General features: G+C 43.7%; 2 long non-coding RNA genes across 4 annotated transcripts in view; one reads left to right on the forward strand and one right to left on the reverse strand.

The window, feature by feature from the left end:
* Positions 1 to 1377: 1377 nt before the first annotated feature.
* Positions 1378 to 5371, forward strand: LOC107054316. 3 transcript variants are annotated; one of them, XR_005863031.2, is made up of 2 exons: positions 1378 to 1503; positions 2558 to 5371. It is a non-coding gene; the product is annotated as an uncharacterized LOC107054316 (long non-coding RNA). The 3 variants fall into 3 exon arrangements; XR_005863032.2 differs by having other exon boundaries at positions 2795 to 5371; XR_005863030.2 differs by having other exon boundaries at positions 3428 to 5371.
* Positions 5372 to 8294: 2923 nt separating this feature from the next.
* Positions 8295 to 26853, reverse strand: part of LOC112533250 — a 142141-nt gene continuing 123582 nt past the window's right edge. Inside the window, exon 4 of the long non-coding RNA XR_006931280.1 lies at positions 8295 to 9993. This is a non-coding gene — a long non-coding RNA (uncharacterized LOC112533250). The remainder of the gene's footprint in view (positions 9994 to 26853) is intronic.

Consider the following 26853-nt stretch of genomic DNA (forward strand, 5'->3'; position numbering starts at 1 on the left):
TTTGTCACAGCTCTCAGCCGCAGCATGTGGCATGGCAGATCAGGCTGCACTGACTCATCCTTGCAGCCTTTGAAGTCCACTTTCTGGCGATGGCACTGGTCGAGGTGGCAGCTGACACGCACAGAGTGACTCCAACCCCTGCCCTGCTAACCCCAAGGTTTCTTGTGGCTGGGCAGAGAATGAAGCTCAGCTCAGATAAGGCGGGTAGGGCAGCTCGTTTTGTGACGCTCACTTTTTCATAGCCTTACGTGGCTCAAATCGTATGCCGTGTGAAAAGGTGCGAGTTAAAGATGTGTAGCAAAACAGTTACAAAATCTCCAGAACAACCAAGCTGTGCTTTGATCAAAAAAGAAGTGCCAGTTGTCAGTTTGGGAGAAGACAATTAATTCTAAGTGCTTTTGGCTGTCCCGGTGGCAGGATGACCTTTATGTGAATAAATACAATAATTCCTTTTTGATTACAGAAGGAGGCAGCTTGATAATGGTAGCTCCCTATTTTCTACCATCACCTGAAGTGCAGGGGGAACAGACACAGGTCTGTCATTCTGATAAGCCTAAAAATTTGATCCTCTGATGCAATGATTTAATATATCCCATTGCTAGGAGTCAGAGCAGAGAGAGTGGCTGCAGGATGGAGCGGAGCATCCTTCTCTCCACCTTCCTTTAAAAACCGAGCAGCTTTTAGCTCTTTGGGTTTGATGGAATCACAATTAAAAGAGAAAAGGAAAATATCACCTTCCGTTTGTTAACTATAAAAATGCAATCTGGCAGTGCTGCTGGTGGTTTGCTATTTCCCAGGTCAATAAATGGCTCCCCTGACTTTAATAAACATCGATGCTGCAGGCTTGTTCTACAGTGATTGAACCTTTTTATAGTTTCAACTGCTCTCACATTGCATGAAAGCCTGAAGATTTCTTTTTCTTTTTTTCTTTTTCAGGAGGGTTGGTTCTGATTGATTAAATTGTCATTTTCTGAGTTAGTTGCTGAATTATAACTTGGCATTTTTAACCATGTGATTTGTTTAAAGAGACAGCTTTTTGATACTGCAAACCAGCTGAGAATTTTTAAGCAGTAAAAGGAAATTTTGCTCACTTTGTTCTCAGCCTTTCATCACTGCATGACAAAAAAAAAAGCTCCTGAAAACAATGTAGGGGCTCTGATATAAAGAGAAGGTACTTAGATTCACACTCGTTTCTTCTTTATTTCAGCACAGATCCGATGGTATTGTATTGCTTTCGATTAGTAGTTGGACACCTCTTTGTAGTTAATATGTTTATCCTTCCAAGGAGAAGGGAAGGAGTTAGGGATGTAAATGTGAGTGCTTCCTGAGGTGATATTAACAGGAAGTGGCAAGGCTGTACTTTGGACCAGCTGATTCATCCCCTAATAATCACAATGGATTTCCTTACACTAAAATGTTGGGCTCTAAGCACTGCTACGTCAAATAACAACGAGGGTTTCACCTGCATCCAGCCCATGCTTGGTTCAGAGGGACACAGACCTTGTAAGTCTTTAGATACTGGGAAAATGACATCCATGTGATGCGTTCCTTCTTTGATTTAACTTGCTGCTGATTTCTTTCTCCGTGGTTAAGTACTTGGTTTCAAAGCCCAATCTTTTTTTCTCTCCTTTCCTTCTTTCCCCCAATTTAAAGCTGAATTCCAGACAGTAAAACTGAAGTGAATGAGACTCAGATAAAAATAACACACACGCGTTCAGAACGCGTTTGGAAAGAAGGGCCAACAAAACTGTCTTGTAGAACATCACGGGGTGTCTTTAGCTTTTGATTTATAGTGCCTGCAGGGGAAATGGAATAATCCGACGGGCTGAATATGGGCGATCTTATGTTTGTTCACTGCAGTGTTACCCTGTTTGGACTCTGAAACTGTGCTTAGCTGTGGAAATCTCAGGGCGTCAGTATGAAATACTGAAGTCCAATTACACTTCTGCTTGTACACTTTCCTCTCTGGCTGTTTCAGCGTCTGCTCTGAAATAATAACTTACGACAGCACAAAGCTGAATTTCAGCAGTGAATTATACCCCTGGCCTCTCCATTTAATTGCATGATTCTGCAACTGAGCCACAATTCGTCTTGGTCCCTTGGATCCTTTTTTTGCCTATGTTCCTGTGTTTCTATACCATTCATTCAAAGCCTTAAAAGTGTTCAAAATAGGTGCATGGGAAGAGGGGAAATGGCAAGGCAAACATTTTGACTTAGCAGCCAGCAATTCCTGAAGACTTTTCACTAAAAAGACAGTGTAGAACTCACCAATTCTGGGGAATGATGTGCTGCAGGCTGTGGATGCTTCCCTGGTTGTCCAAAAGAGGAGTCAGGAGTCTGCTTTACAGGTCACAGTTTGGGCCAAAGCCTTTGTGGGATGGCCATTTTCTCCCATAGTATCAAAAGTGGAAGTGGAGCCAGGGTAGAGGACAGGTTACTGCTCTGGGCCAGCATGGCACATCTGGTGTTCCTAACATTCTTATATTCAGCTCAAGATTTCACAGCAAGATGCTGATGTATGAGCAAACGTTTAATAACAAAATGCACTCTTTTGCAGTTATTAGAAAATGCAATATGGCAACATTATCAGGGGAGTCACATGAGTTCATTTCAAAATCATCTTAAGGCCACTGTACAAGGTAGGAAATAAGCTCGAACATGAAAAAGGAGTAAAATAATCATTAAAGCTGTAATGATTTATATCATAACATTATGAAGTAGCACACTTTACTCAGTACAGTTCCTCAATGAATGTTTTCCTAATTTCCATAAGTAATTGACCTCTCATTAACAGCTCATTAGAAAAATTGAGGTGATGTGACAAATGCAAACCCACTGCAACAGAGACTGCCTGTGAATAAATTATTGAAAATGGATGGTTTCAGAATGAAGGACCACAGGAAACTTGCTTTTTCTGGCTGCAGAAGACTTCATTTACATCTGTAAAGTAAAACACATCTGTGTGAATATGCACACTCAACAGCTTTGTATCCATGTGGCTCATGGCTGATTTTCTAACGCAGTAACCCTTCTTATATTCTTCATATTGCAAGTAACTGCATAGGAAAAGAAATTAGGCAGATAGTTCATATATACATATGTGTTTGTAAGTCGTTGGTTCAACTACAGAGACCAAAGCTGAAAAAATGAGGTACAAATTTGGAACGTGGGCTAAGCAAGTGACTTAGTTTGTAAGGAACTAAATATTGACTGGCACTGCTCATTGGCTCCAGCTGAGATGTGGGACCTACCAGAACAGGACTACAGCTGAATTCCTGCCCATGAGCAGCTGTTTCAGAAGGGAGCTGGCTACCTTGTCCTTCCCATAGCTGCTGTTAACCAGCACGTGAATGTTAACAAGCTCAATAACAGGTTTTGCCCGTACAGAAGTGTTAACTTTAATAACCTTCTATATGTGTCTTCTTAGGGATCAATACATTGATTTCAAGCTAGTTCTTCATCACTGTAATATGGAGAAGAGTGACGCTGATGTTTAACATAAAACTTTAATAGTCCTGGATTCTTCTGGAGAAACCCAGAAAAAAAGCATTTCTTTTTCAGTGTGGCCCTTAAAGTCCCAATGCGTATCTGAAATGTATTTGGCAGTAATTTGATTTATAGGCTCCACATGTGTGGCAAAGCTACATAAAGATGGGAAAGGCAAAGAAATCCCAGTCTGAAAGTCTGGTACAGCAGAGATGAGATGAACTGATGTACTGTCCTGACCTTTTGCAGTACCAACGAGAAGACTGTGGGGTCTCTGAGGAGGATAAAGGCAATGGAGAGCTAATGTAAAACAATGGAAAAAGCTGGCTTAGGGCTGCCCTGGCAAAAAGACCAGCAGGAATCTCACTTTTCCTCATATGGGCAATGTGTCTGCTATCTGGTTACCCTTCTCACAATTTCCTCCCTACCCATCTGAATTCTCCTGCAATGGGCCATTGCATAGCACCATCGTAGTGCAGGTGACAATCTGTTTTGCTTTGCCAGCCAAACTGCAGAAGAAAAGAAGCACTGAAGCGGTCGTGAGGAATTTCCTATTATGGAAGAAAAATGTGTTTTTAAAAGCCTCACTCGGAAGAATCCAGCTGCTTTGCTTACCATGACATTTGAAAACAAAAGGTTGAAGAGAAAAGAGATGCTGGGTAAACAGTGAAGACTGATAGATTGCATCATGCCATGGGGCTGTACCAAGAGACTAGTTTTGTGTTACTGCTCCCTGTCTCTTTATTCTGTGGATTCTCTAACTCCTACTGGTTGATCTCAGCCCAAATGTAGAGTAAAATCTCCTCTCTAATGGGTTTTAGCACCTCTTCCCAGACCCATGTGTGAACCGAGTTGTGAGGCTGGATAGGAAACAACGTATGAAAACAGGAAGCTGAGGATATGTTACCCAAACATCTGTCTTGCATTCAACACCTCCTCTAGGATTTTTGGGACTGCCATAGAAACAAAGCTTTTGGGGTCTCGGATAACCATTACAGCGGTGTAAACCATTGTAATGATGTTTATTATCACATCTCTCTGCACGGCGCTGTGTGCTCCTCATCAGAGCCCACCCTTCCCACAGCTACACGCTCCTACGCTGCACTACAAGGATGACTCACAGGCAGAATTTCTTTAGCATTTAGAAATACATTTGGATTTCAGCCAGCTGTGGAAAATATGCGTACTTCCTCTTATGCCCATACAGTACTCAGTATATTGCTTTACATATGGGATCTGAATCAGTAATACTAAAAGCCTGAAGTTGAAGGAAGAGCAAAATGTGCTTATAAGCATGCTCCTTGATAAGGGGATTCTTTATATTTTTACCATTTGTTCAATCATTTTGTGCGAATGAAATAGCTGATACATTGCAGGATAGAAATAACACCCCTCAAAAGAGAAAATACTTTGTGGAAATCACACCCTGGCAAACAGACAATGTTCCTTATAGGGGCTGACTTTAAAGAAGAAGTTGTAATACCACGCAGAATGAGAAAATGAGAATATTGTAATTACAACTGCAAACATGATTTCCAAACGTGCAATATCATGTCAGGCTAGCAAATCTGCAGATATTCAGGAACTCACCAAAACTGCCTTGGAAAGGCATGATAAATAGCACCAAGAAAACAGCTATTTTTTTAACCGTTGTTGCAGCATGACTTTAGTTGTTGTATGCAAAATGGTTTAATGTCACCTTAATTCCAGCTTGCCTTGTGAAAAATGACCCTGTCAATTTGATGCAGAGGTGGAACATTGAAAAGTGCAATATTTCTTCTAATAGGCAAGAGCTGACAAAGATAGACTGAACGATGTGGAACTGTACGGAACTGACCCGAATGTGAATTCCAAATGAAATTAAATATATTGCTCTTAGATTTCACAGGGCTTGTTTTCTGTCGTTCTGTGTTTGCTGGGCTTTGCTTGTGCCATTTACGTTTCAGTTCAGCAGCAGCGTTATTTTCCTCGTCGATAAAAGCTAAAGGCTAAATATTGCAAGGCGTTTGGTGATGCCAATATACATTGGAACTCGGTTGTGCAGGGATCATTTATCGATGCTTTTATTAGCAGTTCTTAGGAGGGCACGTTCCGTTTTCCTTCTGACTGCTGGAAATGAAGGAAATGGTACAAATGCTGTGGGTGATTCCATCCCTTACCCCCCCACAGCTGCTTAGAACAGCTCTCTGCACCTACAAGGATGGGGCTCTGCTGGGATCCTGCAGTGTGTATCATCACAGCTAGTCAGGACAGGCTTTGGGGGTGAGGGCACCGTAGGGAAATGGAGAAAATTATTTTCTTTGGATTTTCAGTAGCCACTATAAGCAGTCTGAACTTTTATCTGCTTCTCCCCTGCTCTGCTTTATAAACAAACATGACACTTTATTCTACAAAGTGATTTCTTTCTGAGTTATGGAACCACAGAAAGAGCATATAAAACCCACAAACCTTATTATTTTTGGATTCTTGAAACTCGGAATTGATTTAAACCGAGTTCAGCAAGTAATATTTCCTCTCTGTCTGAGAAACTATATCCTGGGTTTCAGATGAGTAAATTTTTATGGGCATGTTATAATTATAAACCCTTGAGAAACAGATTTTGTAACAGAGACACTGGCACCAAGCTTCGCTGTAGTTACTCTGCACAGAGCTGACACGAAGAGGCTGAAATTCCATCCTCCTAGGAAGGAGCTTATTAAAAGACTGCAATAGTTTTAATGGCATTTCTTGTGACATCAAAATTATTTCATTTGGAATCACAGAGCATCTCCGCTGCTGCGTTTTTGAAAGAGGAAATACTGCTGCAGCTTCAGTGCTATGAGCAGTGACTGAGGGAAGCAATCCAGAGAAATAAATCTGGGTTGCTGCTCCATCCTCAGATGATGGGAAATGTAAATTAATCTGCTTAATTACAGCAGTGTGTAATAATCATCGCTGGGAAGGCAGGAAAAATGTTTGGAAAGACCATATAGGTTTTGCAAATGATGTAGGTTCCTCTTTTCCTTCTAAATTGATGAATAATAGCTGAAATGTCAGTGATAACTGAACTAAAAATGAGGAGGCTTGGCTCACATCAGATGTATTTGGAGACTGATGTTCTTATTCAGCTCTGTAGAGATCCCAGATTGATTTTCTTGCAATACTTCAAGCCAAATGGGTGTTTCCAAGCAGTACCCATATCTGATTGGACTATCTCCTTACTATTTATCTAGTGTCATTTGTAAACAGGAATTCAAATCGAGTCATGGCAAGGTGCTTGGCCCAAATATATCATGCCATAAGAGATTAAGTCCTGTTCACTGGATCAACCTTTAATTATGCTTCAGCTATGCAGGTAGAGAGACACCTCACACAGATGGACAAATGGTTTTATCCTGGCTCAGAGTCAGAGCTCGAAACCGATGCTGCAAGACATAGCCCCGTGTTGCATCCTAGAGCCACGCTTTCACTCATCTCAAAACCCAACAGTCAGCCTCTGGTAGCATGCTTTGTGGCTTCTGTGAGATCTCCTTGGGTTTACTCACCAGAGGATGGGACTAAAGCCTTGCATGGGCTTAAGTGAGATGTGCCATATAACACATAGTGGCAACAGCACGTAGGGGATTTGGGACTGCAGACAGATTGCTGCAGGCTGAACGAGGAAAAAAATCCTCCAGGAAACAGCCCAGTTAGCATTACAGCCCATGGTTTTTGAGATATTTTTTGCCATTATGTATTTAATTGGTTTGAGAATGAAGTGGGGAATGGAGAAGCACAGAAAACCCAGCCTTTCCTGCAGGTGTGTGGGCAGCCAAAACCAGCTGCAATGGGAAGTTTAATGGGGTTGGGGAAGTTTGGCAGAGTTTGAGAATCTGAGTGATTCCAGGCCCAAATGCAGAAGGAAAAACCCCATTGTTTCCCTCTTCATCCAAGCCAGATCATCCATACCTGCACAGCTCACCCAGCGGCTGAGCTCAACCCCTGCTCGAGTTAATGGCAGAGCTCCTGCTGGCTTCAGCAGAGGCAGGATTTGTCCCTTTGCTAGGCGATCATGTTTGTATTTAATACCCTGCAACTTAGAGTGAGGATTAGCAGAATTAGACTCCCCTAATTTGTGTATCTCAGGCTGCCAAATGGCAATTAACTTTAGCGTGTTTGAATTATAAGGGGAAAATTATTAACCGCCCTTTCCTCATGCAATTATAATTTCACGCTTTTGGAAAATTTCTCCTCAATCTGAAAGTTGCCCACGCTCCTGTGAGCCCACCCCTCTCCATATCCTTTAGTTACCAGAGCAGAATGCAGTTTCTCACCCCGCTGCTTTCACATGCTCCTACAGCCTGCCCAGTGCTGCTGTGGCATTGCACACTTTGCTGGATTGCTCTGTGCTGACCCTCGGCTGCACAGACCACCCAGGGCACTTTGCACAGGGTTCACAGCTTTAAACTCACCAAGGATGACACCTATGTATATAGCCCTTACCAAGAGTCACAGCTAGCTGCTATTCCGTGCAGCTTTTAACCATCCAGCTTGAAGACTCAACGTCACACCTTTCCTTCTGCAGTGCAAAGAAGCCTTATTTTCAGCCCAGAAGCCCAACAGTATCCTGGGCTACATCAAAAGAAGGGTGGCCAGGGGAGGGAGGTGATTGTCCCCCTCTGCCCTGCCCTTGCGTGGACCCATCTGGAGTACTACATCCAGGCCTGGGGCCTCTGGTGCAGGGAGTATGCAGAGCTGCTGGAGTGGGTGTAGGGAAGGGCCATAATCCAAGGGCTGGAGCACTTCTCCTATCAGGAGAGGCTGAGAGAATTGGGCTTGTTGAGCCTGGAGAAGAGAAGGCTCCAGGAAGACACCGTTGCAGCTTTCCAATACTTGAGGGGAGCTTACAAGAAGGAGGGGGACCAACTTTTTACACTGTTTGATAGTGATAGGACTAGGGGGAATGGCTTGAACCTACTGGAGAGGAGATTCTGGACAGATTTTAGGAAGAAATTCTTTTCTCAGAGGATGGTGAGGCACTGGCACAGGCTGCCCAAAGAATTTGTGGATGCCCCATCACTGGAGACATTCAAGGCCAGGCTGGATGGGCACTGGGCAGCATGAGCTGCTGGGGGGCAACCAGACCATAGCATGGGGATTGGAACTGGATGATCTTTAAGTTCTCCTCCAACCTAAGCCATTCTGTGATTTTATGGTGATTCTGCCCTTCTTTCTTGCACATGCCCAACTGGACTCTGCCTCTGTATGCACTGGGGCTTGCAAGGCTCCAGTTGGTGCTGAATATTCTGCTTTCCTGCAGATATTTTCCACAGGCATTCCCTCCCTGGTATATGAAACAGTGGTTCTTATCTTAAAATTTTACGTTCCTAGGAAAGAAAATACAGTTTTAGGTCCTGTTAGGGGGATATATATACACACACACACACACACACACACACACACACACGAGAACAGATAGCTTTTGATTTATGTATCACCCTTCTATAATACATACATTCGTAATAACATAATGAAATTTTTGAACAAAAGTTCTTTTACAGCAGAATAATCTTTAACTGGTGTGAAATGCCTCACTGGGACTGTGTCAGGTTTTAATTTCAGTTTGAATAAATTATTGGAGACACCAGGCTAGGAAAGATAAAGGTGAATTTCATCTACTTCCAGCTTGCCATAATGGAAATAATAACTACTTTAGCCAAAAAACAAGTTTCCAATTAGTTTCTCTAAAATAATATTATTCCCCTTTATATAGATACTGTAGCTCATTTTGAAACCTAATTTTGATAATATATAAACATTTCTAAAGCAGCTATTCCCACCAAAAGAATGGCAAGTGCAGACTTTGACAGTACATGTCGGGAGCATATCAGTACTGAAACACAGTCTTTGCTTCTCTCTAACTTAATCTTACAACGAAAGTGGAAAATCAATTTAAAGTTTGCTCAGTGATGAAGACATCTGTCCCCGAAGACTTTATTTTAAATGGCTGGATGGCGATCATTAGACAAGATATTTTGGAATTATAAAATTCATTTATTCTGGAAAAAAAATACAGCCTTTTTTCTTTAATGAAAAATTAATGTACTTCATGGGGAGCTTCAAGAAACTGTAAAGGTGAAATAGCACTGGCTCTGAAACGCAGCTGAAAGGAGATGATTTATGAAACATTTTATAATCAGAAGCCAACACTAATGTTGTTCAGCAGACAAAAAAATACAAGCCCTCAAGTTGAGGTTAATGTGCTAGAAAGGACCGTCTGAAAGGACGTAACAGGGCTATGCTCAGTCCCACCCAGCAATCACTTGTTACAACTGCCATCAATATGCCTGTGCAACTAAGCAATAGGAAAAGCTTCTATTTGAGAAGATTAGTTTGTACACAAGAGAGAGCCAAGCTCTGGCATCCTATGCAATACTGTGTACTCACAGCGATAACATCCATGAGATGAACAACTCACAGCAGGAATCATCCAGAACTCCCCAGGTTCCTCCAGAGGCTCCAGCAGGCAATGAATTGGCAGCTATGTCCCTACAAAGGCAAAAGGTGAAGCTCTGAGGTTTGTCCTGGGTCTCACCTCCTAAACCTCCACACTCCCATCTTCTACCATGCACCTTACAAGAGCAAAGCTCTCTAAAAGCCCTGAAAAGCAGAGCAATTTGGCCAGAGTCACAGCAGCCGTGGAGCTCTGCAAAGGCCTCCAGCTGCTGTTTGAAGCCACAGTGCTGGAGTCATGTGCCCTGGGCTTTAGTTGTCTAAACAAGCATGACATCTCAGTACAAGCATGGTATCCCAGTGCATAGCCATCATGTCTGGCTAATGTGATGTCAGCGTGGTGGTTTCTGCCTCCATGGTAATGAATAATAACAAAAACACATACGGTACATGAGCATGGCCTGAACTCTGACCATGTGTGCAGGCAGCCCAGGGGTGTAGCCCTGGCACTCCATCTACCCCTGCCATAGCAAAGGGAAAAAAAAAGGAATAACCTTAAACAATTCCAAACACGGTGCAAAAAGACAGCATGAAGTCAAACAGATGTATCCAATTTTTATTATTTTTTTTAATTTTAAGATTGCATTTCATAGTTATAAACCTCTCATTATCACATATAGGTGTGTGTGCAAAACTCCAGTGCAACAAATCTCCTGGGAGTCTCTGATAGTTCCAGTGGTGTTTTTGTAAATTTGGGCACCTTCTGGTTTACTCTAGCTGTAATTATGAATCTACGGTTGGAGAATAATGGAAAACCATCCCATGCAGAAAGCCTGGCCAGATAGCTGGGATGTATATTTTATGAAGGTGGCTCAGGTTGCTCATCAGAACCTGCTTCTGGCCTTACTGGCTGCGGTGTGGGGTCCTTTAACCCAGTAGGTTGCCTCTGGCACAGCCAATGTGAAAATACAACAGAGGAAAGTATAAAGATCAGGCAGGAGGCAAGCATAAAGCAATTATCTTTCACCTTAGATCTCAGCCTCCCTTTTCTGTAAGTTCTTGCTCCCCAGGTTTTATGTGAGTAAACGATCACAGAGAGTAAACCTCTGGCTGGTGGTGGGACGTGGTGTTATCAAGAGACTTCTAACCCTTGTGATGGCACAAGGAATGCTTGTTGTAAACTGCCACCTGTCATCACCCATCAGACTGATGTTTGCCCATAGAGCCATCCAAATGGCTCTGAAACACCACGCTTGCAAATGTCACGTGCTGTTAGTAGATGTGGGGCACTCTGAAGGAAATCCTCACGTCCCCATGAATTGCAGTAAATAATTAGAGCAGTGCAGGCAGTTTGTCATGCATAGAAGGGCGGTAAGAGAACAAGGGCAAAGCTGGGCAGAAGTTGGCAGGAGTAATTTCTCTTTGTGTGTGTTAACATGCAGCAAGATACACATTTGCATTTGCTCCGTGCTCTCTTGTAAAAGATGTTTTATGTGAGATTGGGAGCAGACGTGGGCGGAGTAACAGCATCCTTCAGGTGGGATTGGCTGCAGGTGGGATGTGCTGAAACTTCACCGTGCCCTGCACAAACAGAAGGGGTATTTCACAGAGCTCTGTGGAAGGTAAAAGGAATCCTCCATTTGAGAGCTGGAATATGGAGTTTATATCCCATGAAAACTGCCTCATGAAACTGTGCGTTAAGTGGCTTCTTGGAAACGTGCTGCCCAATAAGTGAAACAAATAACTCTACCCATGCAATAAGGCAATGAGTCGGTGGCAGTGTGGGGAAATAATAGAACAAGAGGGCCGTTCATCACGTGTGTGCTGAGGACCTTCCCCACCTGGGGAGGGGAACGGAGCTGCCTCTTTGTCAAGTTGCAGCCAGAAATCACTTGCTGGAGAAGCGCTACAATTTGCACTTGCTGGAATGGAAACTTAAAACTGACATAAACAGAACCACTCAAAAATAATGAAATGAAGTTCTGAGAGGCTTTATCGCATTCCAGGTTGAGCACCGGCAGCTGAATTTACATACTGCAGGAAAGCAACTGCAGGGGTGGCAACCAAGGAAATGCTGTTAGAAACATAAGCGTGGAGCAAAAGGGTCCCAGGAGAGCTGAGCAAATTCAAAGCTGCTGAACGTTTCAGGGTAATTCTTGAGGACGTTGAGCTTCTCTCGTCCCTCCCATGCAGGAAGAAAAGAGTTAATACACATTGTCAGTGCCTGGGGAATCATTCACGGGGGATCTTTTGACAGAGTAATCTTCCTATTTAGAAGTATTTTCTCATTATGTGTAATAGGATGATGAACTGAGAAATGATCTCAGCCACTTACGATTCTAAAAGCCCCCAGCCTGAATAATCTATGCTGATTTAGAGATAATAGCATCAGAGACATAACTCATTTAGCACAGTGTCCATTTACTCACTCTGAAGACTTTCACTTTCCTACACCTATTTTTATAGACACTTATAAAAAGTTGATAATGATATAAAAAGAATAACGTAATAAAAAAATGACAAGTGTGCGGCGAGAGCCGCTTTGTCCAGGGATGCACTACAGACATACAAAACCTGTTCCTAATGAAGTGCAATACAAATTCTAAGAGAAAGAAGATGCAGAGAGCGCTTCCCTTCTGCTCTCATTAAAGTCAAACAAACCAGCAGAAAGGATGGTTTTGTGTGCAAGGAGCGGCAGTGGCACTCAGCAGATGAGAGCTGCGCGCTCCCTGTGCCAGTGAGAGCACGTACTGCTTCTCTGCTGGGGTTTCTCTTTGGTAAGGAAGCGGTGCTAAGCCTTGATTTCATCACTGCACCTGTTTAGACTTTGCACTTTTGGAGGCAAAAGTCATCTTTTATCAAGTCGCTCTACAGGGCCTACAAGAGCTACATCTCTGCAGTGGGCTCTGGGTTTTCCTATGGCACATGTTGTAGCTCGCTAGCAGAGGCAGCTGCCCTCAGTTGCTCAGCATTGCAGCCAGCACTTTCCCCATTGTGCTTCCAGGTCTTAATGACTATAACATCCTATTTGCAGGAGAAAGTGTTTTCCCACATGTGGGACAACAAATGTCGGGCTGACCCAAGGAGCACTTCTCTTCAAAAGGTGGTGATGAGCTATTTCAAATGCCAACTATGTCATCCTAAAGCATCTTTCATTTCTTTAGGTTTTTTCCTTTTCATGTCACAGAAACATAGTTAGTGCTTCCATGTGTCCCACTGATTTCAGGCAGTTTTTGTATTTCCTGAGCTGATCACTGGAGGTGGTTACTCATAAACTGTGTTTTGTCCCTGAAGGTCATCCCGGGTAATTTGGGGTCAGACATTGGAGTAATCACATGCAGCACTGCAGAACTTGTTGAGTGTTTCAATCTCAGGCAGGAGGGCCATGAAGAAACGAGGAATGGTTTAACCTTGACTCTGCAGTTTGAAGAAAGAGCTGATGATACAACTGATCCCATACGGTGCTGGTTGCCTCTCAGAAGAGACAGTCCCTTTCTCTTCTCCACTCCCGAATGCCCTCTCCAAGCAGAAATACTAAATTTCAACATCACACTTGGGAAATGCCAGGTTGCCTTCTAAGTGATTCTCTTGACAGCGTGTTCGTCCTTTCCTCTAACCAACTTATCTGTCCTATGAACTCAGCCCCATCCTTGCAGGCAAGCAGCCTGGTGGTGTAGCTTCATTGCACCCTCACGTTCTGCCTCAAGGTTTTGCATTCCTCCACTTCATTTTTCTTTCCTGTGCTGCTTTCTTCTATGCTGAGGCCTTCTGGAGTTAGATTCCTGTTTGATTATGTAATAAAGCCATGAATTATTAACAGTATATAAAATATTGACAAACTGTTCTCTGAGATAGAACAGCTTTAAAGTATTGATTACGAACCCAGAGAATTATAATTCGTTTCTGCATAAGAGATAATTAAGTTATTATCGTTCCTTTTTCTTCTAATATTGTGATGGATAGCAGGTATTTATACTGAACTCTATGAAATCTTATTAAAATTAAGGCAATAGGTTTACAGGCACTCAAGATAATGGGAAAATAATGCATGATGGGAAAGCATTTACATTTTCCAAGAGCTCAGCTGGCAACGTCTGCTTGCTGCGTAATGAAATCAGTTCAGGTATGCTCTGGGGGAACTCCTGGACACAGAGGTGTGATTGACTTCAGTGGAGGCAGAATCTCGTTTCAGTTTGGTTCTGCCAGAAGTCAAACTGATGCCGCTGTGCTTTGTGGGCTGGAGCACATTCTGAGCCTTGTGGCTGCTATCCGTCACCTTAGGCTGGGGGTTACCATCTTAGAGATACTCAGTTTCTGTAGTCTTTTTTGAGAAGCTCACAGGCAAAACCATGGCAGTTAGTGCTGCTCATTAGGATCTCAAGGTGACATGATATTGCTGAGTAGTTTTAATGGGTTCTGATTCATCTGGTCCTTCCCACTTGCTTGTTTCTCCACTCCCTGCCTTTTCCTCTGCTGTTGTAAGGAAGGAAGAAGCTGAAATGACATGCAGCAGATTACAGCTACTGGGACATCATCCCAGATGATCTCCTCGTGCTCTTTGAACACAAATTACCTATTCCTGTGGAGACACTCTCAGGCTGTCCACCAAGAGAAAATCAAGCAGACAGAGAATTCAAGAAGGTTCCTCCACCCTCATGTATCAGTGATGCCAGAAATATTCCTGATTGGATCTAATTTGTTCCTGAGTCCCACAGAGACAGAGATTTCCCAACCTCCCCCAATCAGGTTCAGTATTGTGTTACTTTAAGATAACATTTCCTAGTGTATAACTCTTTGCATCCAGGAACTCAAAGCAAAATGAAGTTAAGGCACAGGTTAAATTCAGAGAGCGAATTAGAGCTATGATTTATCTTGTGAGGAGGTACTGGGATTGTGTAACGTACCTGGGGATTTGCTGCTTCACTTTTGGATTGCCTTATTAGAGCTCTGGGGTCTAATGCAAAAACCAAAGGGATGTTAGTCATACAATCATAGAACATCTCAAGTTGGAAGAGACCCATAAGGATCACTGAGTCCAGCTCCTGAGTGGAAAACCCATCACACAGCCCAACAAACCAGCCAGAGTGCCCATGGGCATCGTAGGGTGGAAATTCAATCCAAAGAAACACTGGAATGGAGAGACTGGGGATAGAAAAGCATTAGAAATACTTCTGTAGATCACAGAATCATAGAATCATACAATGGACCTCAGGCACTGTCTCCAACAACTCAGAAAGCACGTGAACTCTGCTCAAGTGAATGCAACGCGAGGATTTCAACCAGGTTTGTGTAAGCCAAGCCCTCCCTAAATCTCTAAAAACCAGCAAGGAAGCCCTATAGTTGGCTCTTGCTAATAGGAGAGGAGCCTGGCAGAAGGGCTGAGCCGCACGCGTGCTGAACATCTCCCAGACATGAAACCGAGCTGAGCGTGCAGCTGTCTGTCAGCATACGGCGCTCCGCCAGCTGCTAATAGGCGACTGTGGCCGCTCCCATTGTCTGATGAGTGTTTGAAGGCACTGCGCTCTTCTGCCTCGTGAGGAGATGTGAGCATCCTTCGCAGAGGGCTCTGGTCCTGCGCAATCACCGTCTTCCTACAAAACCCTTTGGATTACAATGTCTGCCCACCCCGCGAACAAAACGGGGCTGCTAATTGAAAGCGAGCGCTCCCTCCTCACCCTCCTTCCCAGCACTGCATTTCTATTGCATCTTTTGTTGGCTGCACATCGGCTGCGCTTCCCTTTCTTCTTCGGAATAAAAATAATCCCTGCTTCCCTGCAGCACATGTGAAAATGGATCCACAGATACACAGGCACTAAATGAGAGCCACGGCGTGCTTTGGAAGGCAGGAATGTTTCAGGGGGCTAAATTCATCCTTCACATTTTCAAGGTGCGTCCCCATCCCTGGAGGTGTTTAAGGCCAAGCTGGATGGGGTCCTGGGCAGCCTGATGTGGGTGGCAACCAGCCCTTGGCAGGGGTTGGGGCTGGGTGATCTTCAAGGTCCTTTCCAATCCTAGCCTTATGTCTGTATTATTCAATGAACAGGCAGGGCCTGGATGAGTGGCAGTCAAGACAGAGCAGCGGTTGCAGGGAGGCAACTGCATTCTGGCTCTGCCAGGCTGCAGTGCTCTCATGGAGGGCAGCAGTGAGCTCAAACCCCGGCTCCAGAAATGCTTGCAGGTGGGCCAGCCTACGTCGTGGTGCCAGCCCACATCACGGTGCCATCTGGGTCCCTGCAGCCACGGCTGGGAGTGCCATCAGGCAGCCCCAAGGAGAAGCTCTGCTTACTGGTTCCCTTGGCTTTGCTTTGGCCATCAGTGCTTTCTTTCATTATTTTCCCAGCCCCAGCAGCTGAGAAATGCCAGACCTCTGGCAAGTGATTAGACCAAGAAATTCCAGCTCCTGACTCCCAAGCAGGCTGAGGGTAATGAATCCATTGCAAATCAATGTCCCCTATCAGTGGTGGAATTGTTGTGGGAAGTGTCACTTGTGGCTGCTGGCTTGGAGAGCAGCCATCTGAAACAGAGACGAGAGCACAAAGTGAGGGTTCAGAGATTACCCTGAAAAAGTGAGGTTTGCTCTGATGGAGACATTTCCCTGGGCTGTCACAACAAGCTGCTTCTAGCTGGGGTTACACTTGCAGAATGTAAAGTCCCTCTGTGAAAAAGGCAGAGATGCACTGCTTCAGAACAGCTGCTATTTGGAAGCAGCGAGTAACTACAAGCTTTTCTGTGTTTTCCCCAGTTTGGATACAAATATAGCATCTTCTACAACTACAAACAGAGCACACACGTGAACAGAAAGCTTTGCATTCCTTGCATCTGTATCATCTCTTGCACGTACATCATTATTAAACCTCCCTCTGCTCCCATACTAATACCAATTGTCTGTATTGGCGTTGGGGTGAAGATGGGACCAGCAAATATATATGTCAGCTGTATTTTTGGAAGGCTACATTGTACAAATGGGCAGGTATCTGGCTTTAATTTCAGAACTGAAATTCTAGTGCTTTGCTTGGACTTTGGATCAGAAAAGAAGATTTCTCCTATTATGGAGGGCAAGGAATTTGCTGCATCCACACAAATGAGGATTTGGCCACACCTCTGTAAGACACATTATGGAAATTAATTTCTTCCTCCTACTTCTTGGAGGTGCACAGATGTGTTTCCCATGATGCCATAAATACAAATCTCAGTGCTTAACTCAGCATGACTTTTCAATGGGTTGCATTTGATTGCATTACTCACCTTGTAGAGCTCCACCATGTCTTTAATAAATCCGTCCCACCCCCTTCCTTAAAGCAGGATTCCAAAACACTCAACACCTGTTTCTTACTGTGCACTCTCTCTCCCATCTTCTTTCTAAATGCTTGACACAATTGGGCAGAGTTGACTTCCCATTCTCTCCATGTGTGACACTGCTCAGTGGCAGCTGCTAAAAGAAGAGCCCCATCATAATTGGAGTGTTTTGCCTGTAGCAGAAGGCATTTCAGAAACACTGAAAAGCCGAAAGGAAATAGAAGATAAGTTGGAAATCACGAGCTGAAATGCGCGCTTCCATCTCACAGATTAAATTAGGAAAATTTATTATCGTGAATATAAAACAGTATCATCAGGCAGCCTGACAGCTTGTCTGGGCTCATGCTGGGCTGCTATTGAAAGGATGTGGGCTGGCATCCTTTGGATTCTCACATTGCTGATATCCAAGGGTTGGATCAAGCTGTAGGGCAGTGCATCTTGGTGGATAGAAGGAGAGGTTTCTGCTGCAGCAACCTGCTGACTGAAGCACTTTGGGAACTCAAGGACAGCCGGTGTTCCTATTATAAAGTGCTGCTGACCCATAAGCTGTGAGGAGGAATAGGAACGTAGTGGTGAAAAATTTGCACAGCTGGAGAAACTGAGATCAAATAAAACAGTCCTACGGAGAAAATAATGGGCAGGTAGGTGTAAGTGAGAAACTATTTCCTGGTCATCAGGAGTCCTGTAGCATAAGTGACGCAGCTGCAGTTTCATGGTTTTAGATGACATTAGGACAGTCCCCAGGGACAGCATACGGGAGGAAATCTGGAGAGTATTTTAGATATCTCAGCCGATGTATCTTCAGAGTTAAACCAGGGATCAAACCCCAGACTCCCTGGGGAACACGCTCAGCCCTGCAGTGGGCTTGGACTGCTCTGATCTATGGCTCCTGGCTTTGTTCATTCACTGTTCCCATAGAAGGCATGAGCTCTCAGAACAGCTTTGCAGAAAAGATAAGGAAATTTGTGAAATATTCTGTTCCCTTATGTTAGTGGTAAAGACAAGGAGTAAATCTGCTTCTTGTTGTCACTGTAGGCTATTCCATTGCCTGTGTTAGAGTAGGAATTCCTCCATAGCTTATCAGTGCCACATGCTCCCCCTTTTCACTGTTTTCTCCATGTAATAAAAGAATAGGTGAAGGGACTGCTGTATGTTATCAAGCTTAACCCCTTCTCTGGGTGAAAGCATGAAACAATGGAAACAGATGTCCCTCTTATGAGGAAAATCGGGGAGATGTCTCCATCATCTCTATATCTTGGCCTCAGTGATAGGGCACCTCATCTGTGCACAACTGGTTGGAGCTTTCACAATGCCCAGTGGTCATGGCCTCAGGAAATGTTTACTTATATGTTAACAAAAAATTAAATCTGCAAAGCTGTGCAGAAGAAAAAGCCACGCCCTCAATGTCAGCCAACACATGGATTGAGAGGTCAGAAACAATTTGCCATGGCTCAACATGTTGCAGCTGTGCACCAGCAGGAAGAGCTGGGCCATCCATACTCTTCAACTATTCTACGTGTAAAATATGTAAGCTTAAAGCTCTTTGCTGCTTGGAGTATTTTCTTCCAAGTGGAGAATTAACGCACACAGGGGATGGAAATAACTTGTGGAAGTTGAGTCAGTGCACAGAAGTGTTACCCTGGGAAGAGGCTGCCTCACAGCTTTCTCAGAATGAGGCAGATTCTGTTCGAGATGGTTTAATGCTGAGAAAAAAGAGGAGCTATCAGCAGGCTGTGTGTATGGAGTAGGGTTAGTCGTCCTCAGAAAAATTAAAAATAGGAAACTTCGCGTGCCAATTTTTCCTGCCTTCTCTCACAATATCTAGCTAGGAAACCACTGAGAAGATGCACAAAGTGGTGGAGTAAAGCAGCACAAAGCGTGCAAGCAGGGATGCTGAGTAAAGTCCTGAGCGTCTGAGTAGTGGTACAGTTAGAGACAAGATGGCGAGGGAGGTGGAGCTTGGATGAACTTTCCTCCTATGTCAGAATAAAGACAGTTTGCATTAATATGTGCTGATCTCTGCATGTCTCCATTAAGTGGTTTTACACATCTGTAATTATTTCCTATATAATTGAATGAAGGGACATTTATTCCAGAACTGCATATTGCTTGCCATCAAGACGAGCTTGGCTCGAGCCTCCCACCGAGCGCAGAAATGAAACATTTTCTCCTATCAGCCGTCTCCCAAGCAAAACCAAAATGATGTCTTTGGACATTCTGATCCAAGTGGGGGGTCCAGCATTCAAAAGAGGGAAGATTATAAAAGAGGATTGGCTTCAGGCTTGATTTTACCAATTTTATTCCTCCTGAACGGGGAAGCACTGAGCGAGGCAGCGCAAGCAGAGCTGGTGCTAGCACCAAGAGTACAGCGCGGCCATCCTTGAAAGGATCTCACATAGACTAATTACAGCTTCCATCTGATTGATTTTTTCTTTGTCCGTTTCGTATTTTTCCAGTGGTGCTTTTAATATCAGAAAGCCCTCTGGCTGTTTGACTTTCCCATTTCTGGTGCATCCTGGGCTCCATTCAAAATTATGATACAATCCCAAAACCTTGAGCGCAAGCCAGGCTCTCTCCTTCCCAAACTGGCAGGCTGCTTGGGAAGCAATGAACATATTTTTCACAGTTATGCATCTTGCATCTGACTCAGGTTGTTGTTATTATGCAGTACGTGTCTCAGTCTGAATATTAAAGGAAAGGAAAAATGTTCAGGTCCTAAGGGGGGGGATAAAATCCACTAATCCAACATAGGCTTTATTTGCTTGATGTCTACCAACCAGTGTTGAGGACGGCAGGACTCCCAGAGCTTCAAACAGGATTAGAGAGTAGGAAATAAGACATTTATTTCAATTCAGATTCTTATTTAAGTTTTTGTTCTAGCTACACAGCTAGGTACTTGGACATCTGGCAAAAACTCTTGGCCACACACAGGCTCTGAAAATGTTGTTAATCTTTAAAATCAATATTGCATCTAGGAAATTGCTCACCTACCTTCACGTTTGTGACTGCTAATTCACTCATACAACATTTCTTGAGTCATTAACTATGTAGGAGAAGGCATTGCTTTCTCCTTATCACTCTTGGACAACTTGTGCCAACCTTATATTCATTACATGCAATGCAATGTAAATTACATTATTACTATTTACTTGCACCAGTGGAAAGGTTTAAAAATGTTCTGTGATTTCTTATTTCAAATGCTGGTTAAAAACTACTTGAACACACTTGACTTATTATATGAGAGTGTGCTGAGCCTGCACAAATGTCGTGTAGCCCTTCTGATCCCAAAATACAAGTTGTCCCATTGGTAATTGGTGCTCCCATTAAGAGTTGGGAGGCTTAAAATAGAGGCTGTGGGAATCAAACAATGGGATGGTTGCTGTAATTTCCTAAAGCTGCTGTATTTGATTTGCCTATAACTCAGTTAAGTATCTTGGCAAACCCTTAATTTGAAATCTGTAGAGGCAGAACATCATACCCCGCTAGGCCTATCAACAGACGGAGGAATTCCTAGAGGCAAAACATATATCTTCATGCTACTTTTTTTTCCCCTCCTTCATCATAATACAAATCATGCATTGGAATTATTAGCGAACTCAGAGACAGACAGATTTATTTGAAGCAGAAGGTGAACCCAGAAAAGCGTGGGACTAACAGACAGAGATGGTAGGGACTGACCATCCATGGGCTGACTTCTGTTTGGGGAAAGGTGAAAGCTGTTGGTAAACAAGAAAGCTTTTCAACAGGTTTTCAGCCTAGAGAGCAGTTTGGAAAAGGAGACAGTGTTTGGGTTGCAAACATACAGTGTGAGGTGTGACCCAAGGTTTCCATCATCTCTTGGGTAGAGGAGAGCCATGAGCTTCACATGGTGGGCATGGAGGATAAAGCATGGAAATTGTGGGGACATCAAACACAGTCTGTGCTCTTTCATGAGGAGATGAAAGCCATCATCCTTGTGTTGTTACCCTCGTGATGCCCTGGCACAGAGCCCTCCAGTCTGGCACAGGTCTAGCAAAAAACCTACAGCTTCAGTTGGAGGCTGCTTGCCTCCAGTGCATGGGTATTTGACAAATAAATTGGAAGGATCTTAAATAAAAAAAAGTCCATGGATTTTCTCTTTACTCACTTGTTAACCTTTTCTTCATTAATCATTAATCTTGGTGCTCTTGGACAATTCTCTTTACAAACAAAGCTCTTTTATAGAAGTACATCCCAGGGAACTATTTACTCCAGTTGCCCTCAATGTGCTGATATTGCCTTATTTATAAAAAACACTTCCAAAATCAGCTGTGGGCTTAGAAGTGTATAAATATATATAAGTACAGGTGAGCCTTAATGTACAACGCAGATGCAAAATGAAATTCAGTCATGCAGAAAGCGCCAATGACTTATTATACATGAATGGTATGGGAAGTACATTTTGTCTAGTCCCAAGGCATTTTAAAATAACTGTTCAGCATCTTCTCACCTGGAATGTATCATCTTATTGATTTTGAACTGTCTTTTGCAGATTAACTCCGTCTTCCTTTTTGGCTGTCATGCTTTGAAGTCCTCAACTGCCCAGAAAATGATGCTGCTGCCATTCCCAAGGATGCTTTTATATGGCTGCTTTAAGGTGAACTAGAACAATAGCCTAGAATGAGAGCAGCTGAATAATAACACAGCCAGCTGGGAATAATGAGCATGCAACTGCAGCTGAGCTCTACTGTTACAGGATGGGAAATGTGGGTCTTTCTAAGGATTAACCATTTCCATAACCAGGAGAGGATATTTTCAATCGGAACAACATTTTGTCAGTTTTTGCTGTGCAATATGGTCAAACATGAAAGAAATGTCAGGTCACTTATTACACCAATTTATCTGCCAGCTAAACTGCTTCTTCTTAGGCCTTCTGGCAATGTTCAAGACTTCCTAAGATATGTCAGGCTGCCCCAAGATTCCCTTTTATCAAGTATATCATTCTTTGCAATAAAGAACAAGACCCATTGGAGCAAAACACCAGGGCAAAAAAAAAAAAGAAGTTGAACTCTGCAGATATGGGAGAAAAATGAGAGCATCTCTCACTTTCAAGCTTGGCATTGCAGTTCGGGGTTGGTTCACTAATCACAAATTCAGGCTGAAAGTGTTCCTGGTCTGTGCAAGCAGTGAGAAAGCCCACTGGAGTGTGCAAGGTGGTGGGAGCCTGGCTGCACAGTTTTGCTGTGCTTATGCTTAATATAATCTTCAGTCATGACAAATTTATGCAGAGTGAGAGCATTTCAAACATAGCAGGCTTTAATGCTATCCAAACACCTCGCTGTTCTACAAACATCATGGGCAGAGTTCAAATATATCTTGGAAAATCATAAAGGCTTCAGCATCACTGATGTATGAGCCCTCTTGGAGGTTCCCTGGCACACACCTGCATGGGAAGCTGTGGGCTGAGGGTTGTTCTCTGGCTGCTTGGGGTGTCCAGGTACCATGGGAACATGGGTGAAGAGTGGGATGCCAAAGCTCATCATGCTGTAGGTAAATTTGTGACTCCAGTGTGATAGAAATGCTTGGGCATAAAGACACAAGCGAGGACAGTGTGGGTTTGAAAGAATGGCAGTGATAGCAGTGGAAAGGATGCCTTCCTCGTGCTGCTGCACTATTGCACTCGTTTGTGTGGTGTGTGCCTGTGATCCCTGCCAGCTCATTGCTACCCAAGTTTGGGGAATGCACTTAGGCACGTTAGCACTCAAGGAAACCCTGGAGCACAAAGTTCAGCTGAGGAATGTGGTTAAGGCATTTTTCCAGAATGAAAACCCGAAGGCTTTATTCCTTCACAATAAAGAACGAGGCAGAAATGATTCCAGCACCTAGCAAAGCAAAGCAGGTGACTCTCAGGGCTTCGGCAGAGAAATCTCCAGCACAGATTCCCCAATTTCAGCTCATTCGATAATTCTTTCATCTCAATTGGAGACGCTCCAGCTCTGCCCAGCAGCTCCTGTAGCTCAGCAAAACGATCACAACAGCACGCCAGCAATCCTGACATAACAAGAAGGACACATTAATCTCACAGCTGGGCATAACGAGCGGTAGCCAAAACTGCACATGGGGAAACCAAAGGAGAGAGTCACCGTTATGGGTCGCGCCGTTCAAGGCAGCCCAGGATACGGGTCCCCTACAGAGCACCAGTGGTTGGAGCACACTGTGGTTAATGAGGTGCAGAGATTAAAAGCATTCCGTCAGAACTGTAGCTTTGGCTTTCAGAAATTAATCACAGCAGGCTGGAAGGTCCCACACTTCTTTAAGGAGATGCAAAAATGTGTCAATCTTTCTTTAAAAAAAAAAAAGCAAAAAAAAAAACAACCCAAACACAGAAACCCCACCAAATAGCAGTAACAGTGTCACCATTAATTCAAATGTGGAACAACGAGGGCTCTGCTAAGCAGACTTCACTTCACCATAAGTATTAAGCTAATTCCCATCAGGAGACAGTTTTTCTGTCAATCATGTCTGGGTTCACGACAGCTTATGGCTTAGCTGCACCTGTCTTGTATCATTTAACCAGACAGTATCTGTTTTGACATTCGTGACTGAGATACTTGGCTTGTAATTGGGAATGAGTACAACTGAGCAGAACAGAGTGATTTCCTTTCCCAGGGATGGTTGTTAGGGTGACGTGGCGTGCTGATGCTGAGCTGTGTGATAGAAACCTGCCTGTTAGTGCTGCAGAATAGAGGAACCAAAAACTTGTGCTTGATTGTCATCTCCTTGGAGAAAAGGGGCACGTCATGGAGGTACACAAGCAAGCTGACCACTTGCCAGTGCTCTTATCCGTATGTGTGCTTGGGGAGCTGCATCAGCAGAAAGCCAGCATTTGTGCAGAGCCCTGGCACTATGCATGGGTGATGTGGGGCAGACAGGACGCCCTATTTCACACTAACCAAACAGAAACTGATGCTGATGATAGAGTTAGACTATCACTTATATCAGAATCAAAGCGGAGAAAGGAAGGACTTTGCACTTGCACATCAGAACAGTGCTAGTGTTTTTCCTGATTATCTGTGATATAAGAAAACCGACTGAGCTATTGAAAACACAAACCAGGGAGAATGATAAGACTGGAAGAGGAGATTCAGTTCCTTGAGCTGTTTGATGTAACCATTGCTGTCAGGTGGCGGTCCTAATTAATGCAGGTATCTCATTCTAATTGCATGGATCAGGCTGCTTTGTCTTTTCAATAATCCATAGAGCTGTACCTGGTATTAATCTTATTAATGGGACAATTACACTGCCTACAAATTAATTTTCAGCATGAGATTATCTGTAGGATGTGATTGTGTGCAGAGAGATTTCTTTTCTTTCCAGTCCAAACCATTCTATGATTCTTCCCTCTGAATTTTAAGGATGGGAATCTCCAAAGATTCTCAAGATTATACAAATTGCGTTCTCTAATTTGGCTCCAGCTGAGGCTCCAAATGTAGAACGAAAGCCAGAATTCCTCCCTGCTCTCTGCCAGTGAATGGAAAGCCCCTTTCACCCAAGGAAAAACCCAAAGTATAACCTAACAGTCAAGAGAACATCCACTGTCAAAAAATTCCCATTTCCAAAGTGCCAGATGTGACTATAGGCAGTTGTGTTCCTTTCCTCCTCGTGTCATTGCAGCATGAAAGCTAAACGCCCAATCGTTCAGATTTCTGTGAGAAACACACGCAAAAAATGAAGGGATAGCAACATAGCAGTGCTGTGTTTCAGCCACCATTGACAACAACGCTTGACACTGTCAGGAAGTCTAATGAAACCAAAAATTGACATGGCAAAAAGAAACAATTCCTGGCTAAAGCTTTAATTCCTGCACCCCTCCTTGGCTTTAGGTGCCATGAGTTGAAGCGAGTGGCGATGGGACATGCAGCATCCCAGCTGTGCCTGGGGCAACTTCTGCCTCTATGTAACCAAATGACCCTAAGAGTGTCTCCATTAAACCCCTCGAAGCAAAACCATACATCTCCATGCCATGAGGCAGAGGTAGTCACCACATGCGTAGATGAAGGCACTTAATTTCCCTGAAAGTCACTGCACGTTCGAGACGTGTATCGATTTCCGTACCGCGCTCGTACGTTATGAGTGATTTCTTTTGTAAGTGTCAGGTGAGAGACATGAATGGAGACCTAATTAAAGTGTATACAAAGTACATGCAGTAAATCTCTTTGGCAATGTCAACCTGCTTTAAAGTGGCCCGGGAGAGCAAACAAGATGGCATAAATGGAAGATAAAGAAATGCTAATAGGCTGTGACGTTCCCAGAGCAGCAGCTTAGCTGGTGAGCCGCTAACACGAAGTGGCTGGGGGTACCAGGGAGAAAAAGTGCAATTCCCAGGGCACGTTCTGGCCCTGAAACACAAAACAATGGGAATTCTGCTGTTAACTTAAATAACAGCCTTGTGTTCCTTCCCTGTGTTGTAGCCATTATTTCATAACTATTTAAAATTAAAGCTATCTCTCCATCCATGATCCATCCCTGTAGGTTTTTATATAGATGCACCTATCAGGATGGATAAAAACACATGCAAGTTTTCTCTGCCTTCAGCCCCAGCTAGTCTAACTTCTGGTCTGGAAGTTATACACAGCTGCTTTCTGCTTTGGGGAAATACCACGGCCAAGGTGATAAATACTACTGGAAATAAATACTGCAGTATATTGGCTTGGGCACAGCACTGCACTAACTTATGTCTACGGCTATTTGGAATGGAGCTAGCTTGTGTGTCTGCACACAGAAGGCAAGATCCAGGTCAAGGTATTCAACACCTGATTCCCCACGGTGTCTGTCCAGAGCTGAGTGTCTGTAGGCTTTGGGTGGATGTTTTCCTTGGTTTCTCCCGAGGAAGGCACTCAAAGTGTTATCACCTCTTTTTTATTTAGAAGATTGGTCCAGATTTGGCATTGTAGTCCCTCTAAATTTCTGCACTGGTCCTTGGACGAGAAGAAAGCTATTCCCAACCTTTTATCTTGGCCGGGTGGCCTGGGACCTATTTACATTTTATTCAGCCGTTCTCTTCATTAAGTCTACACTGGGATGAAAGACTTCTCTTTAACCTCTAGGTTACCCTACAGTGTGCCCATGCCTCTCCTGGATAACGTGATGGAGTGGTGCACACAAAGAAAATCTGCTCCTTTGTGAAGCCAGTCATTAATATGAAGCACGATGGCTTTACCACAGGGATGCCAGCATTACTTGGCTGACAATATCCCTTATGATCCTGGAGAGATTTTAATGGATTGAACAGGTTGATGTTGTCATTTTCAATTTGCTGAACCATCTGACAGTGTTCCCAACAATTAGCACGTACAAAATAAGGAAATATGTTACCTTTTACATTAAAAAATAGAGTATGGGAAGCTGCCTAGAGTTGTATAATAACTTGTTATTCTGAAATGCTTGCTTTGACTTTAAATAGATTTTGGTAGAGCAGAGTCACCCTAACCTTGGGATAAATTTATCCGTCACCTGAGTCAGTGCTGGGGTTTGGGATCATTAAAAGCTGATCAGGAATTAATCTGTGGTTGGGGCTGCAGGACATGGCTCTGGGCAGTGCTGGTGGACAGAGGGGCATGGGGTACAGAGGGGGGTTGATGTCCAGAGCCCTGTCGTGTCACCTACTTGTCCTCCGCAAGCCCCAGCAAAGTGCAGCAGCAG

The sequence above is a fragment of the Gallus gallus genome, chromosome 11, assembly GCF_016699485.2.
Source record: "Gallus gallus isolate bGalGal1 chromosome 11, bGalGal1.mat.broiler.GRCg7b, whole genome shotgun sequence".
Lineage (NCBI taxonomy): Eukaryota > Metazoa > Chordata > Aves > Galliformes > Phasianidae > Gallus > Gallus gallus.